Source organism: Heterocephalus glaber, unplaced genomic scaffold (assembly GCF_053883595.1).
Source record: "Heterocephalus glaber isolate CG9 unplaced genomic scaffold, H.glaber_assembly_v1.0 deba00001805, whole genome shotgun sequence".
Classification (NCBI taxonomy): Eukaryota; Metazoa; Chordata; class Mammalia; order Rodentia; family Bathyergidae; genus Heterocephalus; species Heterocephalus glaber.
This window is the reverse complement of record NW_028258480.1, coordinates 2,294,300-2,304,816: the sequence shown is the minus strand read 5'-3', so window position 1 is coordinate 2,304,816 and position 10,517 is coordinate 2,294,300. Positions and strand designations below refer to the sequence as shown.

The 10,517-nt window shown below is 39.0% G+C and overlaps 1 pseudogene; it reads left to right on the top strand.

Annotated features, from left to right (window-relative positions):
- Positions 1 to 342: 342 nt before the first annotated feature.
- LOC147820750 (olfactory receptor 5B3-like) lies at positions 343 to 1,292 on the top strand (annotated as a pseudogene).
- The last annotated feature ends 9,225 nt before the right edge of the window (positions 1,293 to 10,517 follow it).

Genomic DNA, 10,517 nt, shown 5'->3' with positions numbered 1-10,517 from the left:
AGGTGTATTTGGTAGGTGAGCCACTTGGAATGTCAGTTTTTATTGTGTTCTGATGGAGTAAATTTACTGATAGATATATCCACACAGTCATGTGAATGAAGTTCTTAAACTGTCTACACCTCAGTTCATAGATTGGCAATTTTTTAAACTCACTATTAAAAGTTTTAAGATGTGAAAGTGTAATAAATGCACATGCTATTAATAGAATCAGCTTGCTTTCCAAGAAAATTCTTTTTCTGGAAAATCTTGAGCATTAATTTTTCTATACTTACATAATAGCTATGGTACTTGTACTTTATATTTTCAGTTCAATTGCTTTATGTTTCTCTTTGCTACAGCTCATGTACAGGTTCTCGACAGCACTGATGGAGAACAGGACAGAGGTGATCCAGTTCCTCCTGCTGGGACTGACTGATGACCCACACCTGCAGGTTCCCCTCTTCATCACCTTCCTCCTCATCTACACCATCACTGTGGCTGGGAACCTGGAGATGATCCTGCTGATCCTCCTGGACCCTCATCTGCTCACTCCCATGTACTATTTCTTGGACAACCTGTCTCTCCTGGAATTTGGATACTCCTCAGTTGTCAGTCCCTCAGGCATGGCTGGGCTCCTGACAGAAAACAAGATCATTTCCTGCAATGCCTGTGCTGCTCAGATGTTCCTCTTTACAACCCTCATTTGTGCAGAAAATTATGTCTTGGCCTCCATGACCTAGGACCACTATGCAGCAGTGTGCAAGCCCCTGCACTACACCACCACCATGAGGAACAGTGTGTGTGCAGGTCTCATCATAACCTGCTATGTCATCTCATTCCTGAATGCCTGCATTGAAACTGGAGACACATTCAGTCTCTCCTTCTGTAACTCCTATGTAGTCTATGACTTTTTCTGTGATATTCCAGCAGTCATGGCTCTCTCCTGCTCTGACAAACAAGTTAATAAGCTAGTTCTTGTTTATGTTGTGAACTTTCATATCTTTTTTGCCATTCTGGTTATTTTAACAACCTGTATCTTCATTTCTGGCACCATCATAAGGATGTACTCAGCTGCAGGACATCACAATTCTCTGTCCACTTGTTCCTCCCACTTCACTGCTGTCTCCGTCTTCTATGTGACTGGTATGTTCATGTACCTATGGCCCAGCTCCAGTCACTCCATGGACACTGATAAAATTGCCTCTGTGTTTTACACAATACTCATCCCCATGGTGAACCCTATGGTCTACAGCCTGAAGAACAAGAAGGTCAATAATGCATTCTTAAAAGTCAAACCTGCATTCATTTTATGAAGGAAAAGTAAGCTGTAGGATTTGATTGTAACTTTGTGAGGTGGACTATCCTTGGGGTATTTCCTCCTCAGATTCCCAGGTACTGTGCTCCATTTTGAGGCCCACACTGACATTTCATTTTTGATGTAAATCTCTAACTGGTGCAAAAACCTCTTGACATGAAAGAAAAAAAACTATGTTGAGAAACAAATACAGAGTTTGAATGATTAAGCTATCCTGAGGTCAGCTGTCTAAAATATCCTTAAGGATGTTGAAATATCCATGCATAATACAGCTCTTCCCTTTTGCATGCCTCACGTCATTACAGACCTGTGCACAAGAGGCTTAAAGATGCTCATAAATAGAAGCCATGTCCACAGTGGTCTCCTGGTGACCAATAGAAATGGATGTCATAGCTTTTCCCAGACTTGAACATAATGTACTATTTGTGGCAGTTAAATTTATGTGTTCATTTCATTTGATTAAGGTGCATGCAGGTAGCCAGGAAATGATCTCACTGTGTGTCTGTGAGTGTGTTTCCAACAGAGTTTAGGATTTAAAGCAGTGGGATCATAAGGGAGATCTGTCATCTTTGCTGTGGGGGAAGATTTCTCTCTCTCTCACCCTCTCTGATCTGTAAGGCATTCACCTTCTCACACTCTTAGACACCACTTAAAGACCTGTACCTCTTCTATGTCTTCAGTCTCCCACACTCACACCAGACTCTTCCCCTCTTCTTTCCCAGGCCTTTGTCTCAGACTCAGTGAGCCCCAGGCAGCCTTGTCCTTAGGATTACTGAGGGAGCTTCAAGGGACTTCACCATCTCCCTGTTATATCCCATGATGCCCATAATAAATATCTGCTTCAGGTCTACAAGTATTTTGTTGAATCTTTTCATTTGAGATACCTCCTAAAACACGAGTGTTTAAAAGTTGTAATTTAACATTTGATTTGTGCAATGGAATACAATATTTGTTAAGACTATATTTTGTGGTAATATGCTAGAGTCTTACTTTGAAAAAATATGATTTTTATACAATTAAAGAATTTCTCTTTCCATATTTCAATGTGCAATGCATAAATCTTGCATCTCATATGAATTAGTATTTCTTTTTCACTTTGTCATTTGATACATCTAACATCTTCATATTTTAATTTTCAAAAGGATAAAAAAGATAAGAAAATGTCAGAAATATACTCGTTTTTAATTTATTTATATATTACTACACATTCAGTTTAAAAATTAAACCTAGCAGCCTATAACATTTTACACTTTTCTGCAAACATACCAAATAGTAATGCTTGCTGGTACTTTGTACTTTGTTTAGTTTTGTTTTCCCTCACTCACTCCTGTTTTCTCCCTCTTCTTTTGCATTTTTTTTTTGCCATCTACTTACAAATGCAACCAAACTCATGACACAGGCCCTTTGCACTTGCTCTTCCTGATGTGGTGGTTCTCACTCCATTCAGTACCCTGATTCCATGGGATCCTGTCATGGAGCCCTTCTTTGTCCACCTTCTTCAGCTGCTCAGTCTCCTGTCATCAAGTACCCTGTCACCTACTTATAAATCATTCTCTGCACTTGTTATCAACCCTTCACTGCTGTACATGATTATGTGTTGTTTATTTATCCTCCCCAAAGAGAATGCAAACTCCACAAGACCAGTGGTTTTATCTGATTTTCATAACATACTGACCAGTAGCTGGAAATGTCTCTGTTGCACTGTAGAGTCTCCATAAACACTTGTTAGTTGTATGAAACAAACATAGAGGTTTATGACTAATTGTGCAAACACATTGAGTCCTTGACACATTGGTTGTGACAGTAAATCCTGCAGAACAAAACCTTCTGGATCAACATTCGGCACATTTGAAGAGACAATGCTCATTTGGGGATTTGCCCAAATGGTTTTTCCTACATTCTCCCACTCCCTACTTGCAGACAATATGATTTCCTGGAAATCCCATCATCACACGGATCATCTCAAACTTCTTTTTTGTTTTTCCTTAAAAGCCATGACTGATTAAGTGGCAAATGCCATCAAATAACTAATATTTCAGAGATGGAGAAGGCAGGAAGAGTCCTTTGGAGTCCATCCCCCGACAGACCATGGAGTGCAGCTCCCTGGGACTATTACAGACTTGCAGTTCATAGAACTGTGAAGTAATCAGTTTGCATTGCTATAACCTCTATGTTTGTAGCAATTGATGGCAACAGGATAGGTGTCTAATAAAACCCTGGCTGGCTCCTTCTGTGTTATGGTCTTATTCGATAATAGAATGTTTGTTTGGGTAAATTCACTAGTGAAACCACTGGGGCTTCTCTCTCAGGGAGTTATCTTTATTGTTTCTTGATCTCAGATTCCTTTGGTTTCACCTTTCATGACCATTTTGACTTTAATGCAGAGTCAGAAGTTAGGTAGTGACAGATCTGGTGAAGAAGGTGTGGGAGGACTAACTGCAAGGTTTTCATTGGATGGAAATTACCATAAACATTTTGAACCAAACAAGCACATGGAGGCAGGCAGAAGAAGACATTCATGAGGGAGAACATCCATAGGGTCTCATGAAGATGGCAGAAGAAAAACGACAGTAAATAATCAAAATGTACCCAAAGAGGAGCAAAGAAGGGATTCCAGAATTGCTTCCATAATTGGGCTAGTAGTTTTTAATCTCATGAGTCACATTTCTTTTTGCCCTCTGTACTGTCTGTGAGTGTGGATGGTGGCTACTCGGTTTAATGGGCCTCTCTCCTCAGTCTCCTGTCCGTGGAAGCTGTTCAGGCTGTGGTGTTGGACCAGGAAAGGTGTGGGACCTTGGTTCTGAGGCTCCTGTCATGGCTTCCTGCTGGCTGGGGACCAAGGCTGGTTATGCAATGTGTATTCAGGTGGGTGTGACCAGGGGACAGGCTCTGACACCAGGTGGAGGCTCCTGTGGACCCAGCACTCCCAGAGAACTAAATCAACCAGAGTCAAACATGGGGAGATTTCTGCAGGCCCAGCAAGGTGGCAAGGCTCTGGATACTGTCTCACAGTCATCTAAAGTACCAGGCAAAGTAGCCAGACCCTTACCCCTTGCTGCTAAACCAGGTATAGGCCTGGCCTACTGTGCAAAGCAGGGATCGTGCCTGGGATCTGGCAGTTTGTGGGGTGGATATTCTGGTGTGCTCAGCGGAGGGGGAATACCTTGGTGCTGAATGAATGCTGCCAAAGTCCAGGTGAACTGGACAGAGATTCACACAGGCTTGGAACACCCTGTGTAAGCCCAGGTTGCCTGGGCAAGGGTGGTACATGTCTCACGGAGTCACTGGTGAATCTTGAAGTGGAGCAGGGCTGTAAGAACTGGGTATAGACCCAAGCAAACCCAGGGTGCTGAGTTCAGACTCAAACTGGACACGTAAGCTCTGTGTGCCAGATGAATGTCCTGGTTGGCATGGGGCACACTACAAGCTGCAGGCTTTGTCTTGAGTATGCATGGGATCCAATACTGTAGACTCCCAACACAGATAGTTATATGTCTGAGGACAAGAGGCTGGGGAAGGAGTAGATCCCATCCCTGATCATTTCCCCCTTATGTGTGCTGGGGAAAATGCTTTCAGGATGCAGCCTTCTCTGCATTTGGAGAGGAGACTGGGAGATGATGGTCAAGTGTACTCAGAGTCTCTCTTGATAGGCTTCACTCTGCTGCATTGCTAGGTATCTTCTGTCTAGCTAGGAACTCCTCAAAAATGGCTGTTCCCATGGGAAACAAGGGCAGAGGCCATGCTGGCCAGTCTGGCCAGACTTCTTTCCCTCTTGTAAACTCCTATGCTTATGTTTTATTGAGGTACAGGTCTCTTCTTTGAAATTTTTTCTTTTATTTTTATTTTTTGCAGCAGGGTGTATGTGTCTCCCTCTCTTCCAATTACCTGTGTTCTTAGGCTATCTTCTCTGAGTCTCCCAGAAGTGAATCCTCTTTTATTCTGCCATGTTGGATTTCTCAGATTAAAGCCAAAAGACACAAATTGGGAGACTAGATAAAAAACCAGAAACCAACAGTCTGCTGCATTCAAGAAATTCATCTAATGCAAAAAGATATTCATAGATGAAAGTCAAGGCTCAGAAACAATATTTCATGGATCAAGACATTGAAAACTAGCAAGACTTTGAATTTTAATCTCAGACAATGTAAACATCAACCTAAACTTGGTGAGTGGGAATAAAAAGGTCGCTATATAATAGTTAAAGTAACAATTTAACAGTAGAGATAATGCTTTCAAATATTTGTACAGTGAATACTGGAGTACTTATCTTCATATAATGACTATTGCTGAACATAACAAAATCCCATAAGTACGAATACAATGATAGTAGGGGAACTTAACACTCCACTTCCACAAAGAGATCAACTAAACAAAAAATCAGTAAAGAACTATCAGAGTTGAATCACACCCTTGGACTTATGAACTTAGTAGATATCCACAGATTATTTCAGTCTACTACAATAGAGCCTACAATCTTTTCTGCAGTACATGGAACTTTTTCTAAAATAGATCACCTATTAGTCCACAAAGCCTGTTTAAATATATATAAACAAATAAAAGTCACCTCATGTTTACTATCAGATCACTGTACAATGAAAATAGAAATCAACCACAGAAGAAACCACAGAAAAGTAAGGGCCACTTGGAAATGTAATAGCACACTCCTGAACATAGTGAATCAGAGAAGAAATCAAGAAAAAAAAATTTAAAACTTGGAAGTTAATGACAGTATGACATATCAGAAAGTTTGGGATACATGGAAAGCAAGAGGGAAATGTGTTGTAATCAATGATTATATTTGGAAAACAGAACAATCTCAAATAAATAACCTAATGAGGAATGATAAGATACTTGAGAAAAAACAATCCTTGCCCAAATCAAAATAAAGGAAGAAAATAAAAAGATTATTAGGGGAGAATTAAATGAAATTGAGACTAAAAGTCAATAGAAAGAATCAACAAATCAAAGGACTTGCCCTTTGGAAGAATAAAAAATAAACTTAGCCAAACTTGCCATGAGAGAGAAAAAGATTCACCTCAGTCCAGTTAAAAATGAAAAAGCAAAATCACAGAAAACACCATTGAAATCCAAAAGATAGTAACTCCTATGAAAAAATGTATTCCTATAAATTGAAAAACTATGAGGAAATGATTAGATTACTGGATGCATCTAAAATACCAAAGCTAACTCAAGAGGACAAAAATGCTGCGAAACTCATAACATGTTGTGAAACTGAGATAGTAATAAAACTCCAACAACTAAGAAAAAGCTCAGGACCTGGGGGATTCACTGCTGAATTCTACATAACATTTAAGGATGTCATATCATCAATAATCTGTAAACTCTTCAATATTGAAAGGAATAGAGTACACCCAAATTCTTTCATGGCAGCAAGTAGCACTCAGATCCCAAAACCAGATAAAGACTCAATTAAAATAGAAAACTACAGGTCAATCTGCTTAATGGACATAGATGGAAAATCCCCAATACTATTGGTGACTAAAATGGAACACATTTACAAAGAGGTCATACATTATGACCAAGTAGGTTTCATCTCAGAAATGCATATATGTTTCAACATATGCAAATCATTAAATGTATTACATCACATAAGCAGAAGTAAGGACAAAAGGGGATTTAGAGATGTGAGGAGGGAAGTGGTGGGAAGTGCATGGGGATGTCACAAAGAAACAAACTGTGTTACCTACAGGCACCTACATGCACTCCAAGATGAGTGGAAAATTCATATACTGCAAATAAGTAGTATAAAATAAAATTTTTTAAAAAGAATTTGTAAAGGGAATTCATCACATTGAAAGAACCATTAATGAATAAAAACTAGGAAAATATAATCAACTCAGTTTTGACTAACCATACAGACAAATTTAAAAACCTATAGTACCGTACAAAGATTGAAAAACTTTATAACTTTTTCCCAAATATCAAAAAATAAAATAATGCTAACTATATTACTGTGTTAAAAGATAGAAAGTGTGGAAAGGTGTAAAGGATTGAAAGATTGAAAGAAACAAGAAGTATTTGAAGAAGCAGATGGGTAGAACTTAAACATCAGAGAAGTATACATATACACATGCACATCAGTACCTCTGCAATATGTGAAAGATTTATGTTTTACTTCATCAGTGTAAAACCCATTTAATTTAAAAATGTAGCCATCGTGGTCCCTGCAAGCAGCTTAATGTCTCCTTCCCTAAGAGACTGGGATGAGGAGCTGTAGGTATCCTCAGGGGGAAATCTCCAGAGATCACTGTGGCTCATAATTGTCTCCAGATCTCCAGGTAGAAGCCTCCAGGATCCCAACAGGACTCAGGCTGAAAACAGTTGAGAAAGGACTCGTTGCTGCCTTTGCTATTGGATGTCACTGACCCATCTGAGAGAGAGTCCTTGTCACCAGTGCAGGAGAGCTTCGGACCTGAGGACTGGCTGGGAGCCTGCAGCCACGGCCAAGGAAATCCCTCCAAGTAAGTTATATTCATGGACTTTTTAATGATAAGCTCTTGGAGAAGTGAGTCAAAGACTTATTATTTACAGAAGCACTTCTGTGACGTATGTGAGAAGAGTAATTGCATCATGTTTATTTTCTGGATGAGGGGAGCATTGTTCTTCCAAGGGGACAGAGGAATTCATGGTGCCTATGGAACTTGATCCAAGTGATTGTCCTCTTCCCCATTTTTCCCTGTCTGCCTTAGAGATGTTGGTAAATTAAAATATTGCTTGAGACAGAGGGAGCTCCTCTCGTAAGAGTTCAGCAATATCCCCTTGATATTTTCGTGATTTCATACCACTATTCTGTATTGATAGTTGCTCCTCATTTAGTAAACTGGTAAGCTCTTCCATTCCATAAACATTTTACTCAGAACTATAATTTATACAAATACAGGGCATAACTATACCTAAGATGAATTATTTTATTAAAGAAATATTTCTGAAATATTTTGAAATGGAAAGATGAGCCTTGATATAAATGTCTTTCATAGACAGTCTGGAGATTAAGCTGACAAATAATGCTTCTTTCTCCCAAAATATGAATAAAATTTAAGAAAAATAGTGCTTTGAATGATTAGTGACTTTCTCTTTTTCACCATATCTCATTTGGAGTTTCAAACACAAACACAAACATGATCTCAGAATACTGAGGTGATTCTTCTTTAAATTGCAAAAGGTCCTTAAAGAAATGAGTATACTCCAAACTGCTTCTTCTTGGAAGATGATCTGACCTCACATATCCTGACTATTTTTCTGACTACTTACAGACTCTCGCAGGATCATGTGACTTCTCTGTTCCGTGGTTTTCTTATGGATAATTAGGGAATATTACACATAACATATCTCTATATAAGCTGCATACTGCCAGTTATGTAATAGAGTACATGTGAACAATGACATTTGTGACAAGTGTGGTGAACATAATATCTTCATGGAGGTGGTTCATATGTTTAAATTACCAAATGCTTGAAAAAATATGGTAAGAAACAACAGTCACCTTTGGTAAATAGTCTTCAAAGATTGCAATTTAAAGTAATTTTAAATACTGTCACTACTCAAGAAGAAATTCAAACAAAATATTTAGAACAGAAACTTCCTGCTAAAACATTTTTGTGAAATAAGCATGGCCGATGAACTAGATACTTTCAATGTTTGTGTTCTGTGACTTTGCATGATGACATTAATGAATGAAACAGAGACTTCCCAACTCAAATATGGATTTCAAGGAAGCAGTATTGACAAAGCATGTCCCACATGGAGTTGCAGCAGCCGCAATCACATCCATGGAATAGAGTGAGACCCTGAAGCACTGCAGAGCACAGAAAATCATAGAGCCCTCTGTGGCGGGAAAGGTAACTGGGGAGGGAAATTTAAGACTTCAAGGTCACCTGCAAGCAAAGCCCTGAGTGTCACAGACCTGGGTCACAACTTCTTCAAAACCATTATTCCATCCTAATAATAACATGAGAGCTGCCACTCATCAGGATGACCTTAACACACATTGTTTTACTCTCCTTTAGTTACTTTTTAATGCTCACAATAATGCCTGAATGTCAGTGACCTTGCTCTGTTTATTGTGCAGATGGCAATGTCAAGTTCACTGTAGGTCCCTGAGGACTAACAATTTCTGGGTGGTCAATGTGCAGTCTGACCTGTGTTCCTTCAGAACCTAAACTCTTTGCTCTGCTGCATCTGCTGCTCCTCCTTCCCTGGAATCCCCTGGGCCAGGGCGCATGCTCCACCCTGGTGACCTCAGTACATCCCTGTGCCTAGAGAGGAGCCATGAGGGTCAATAATTAAACTCCTCTTCAACTTGAGCAAAAGTTGATGCTCTTAACACATCATGTTCAACATGTATAGATGTGCTCATGTCAAAAAGTAGGAGATAGCGCAGAAAACTTCATTCAGAACTTGCTAACACATTGAAAGTTTTTCTTATTAAAGAAATGATCATTTTATTCTTCTGCATTTATTTGGTTAGTTTTAGCCCCACATGAAATTGCCTCCTAAACAATAAGTCAGTTCCCAATGGAGCCCCGAACACTGAGTTTGAAAGAAAAGAGAAAACTAGCTATTATACATTCAGTAAGATTCACTTTGAGGTGATTTCAGTTAAGATCCTCAGAACTACCAAAAAAAAAAGGTCCTCAGAACTGCAAACCTTTCAGTCTAAGTTAAAGTTAAACACGGGTACACAGTAGAATGTGCCATTTAACATCTGTGCAAATATTAATGAAATCTTACTTGTTATGCTCCGTTACTTCAATTAATGTACTAACAAAACAAAACCACAATAGTGCTGAAAGGAGATGATGAAACACATCTAACATGGTCTCCAGTTCTTGATAGGTGAGCAACTTGGAAGTGTCAATTTTCAATGGGTTCAGGAGCAGGAAATTTCCTGCTGCATACATCCAACAGTCATATTCATCAAGTTAATGAACTCTCTATAGCTCACTTTACACATTTAAATTTTTTTAATTATATAGATGATACATTGAGGTATGTAAGGTTTGCAAGTGTGAAATGTGCATACAATTAATAGAATCACTTTGATTTTCAAGATACTGAGTTTTCTAGAGAATCTGAAGTATAAAATGTTTTGAAATAACAGAGTCCATATGGTTTTACACTTTTTGCTTTCAGGTCAGTTTTTTATACTTCTCTTTCTTCTTTTCCTTTGCTACAGCACATGTACAGGTTCTGGACAGCACTA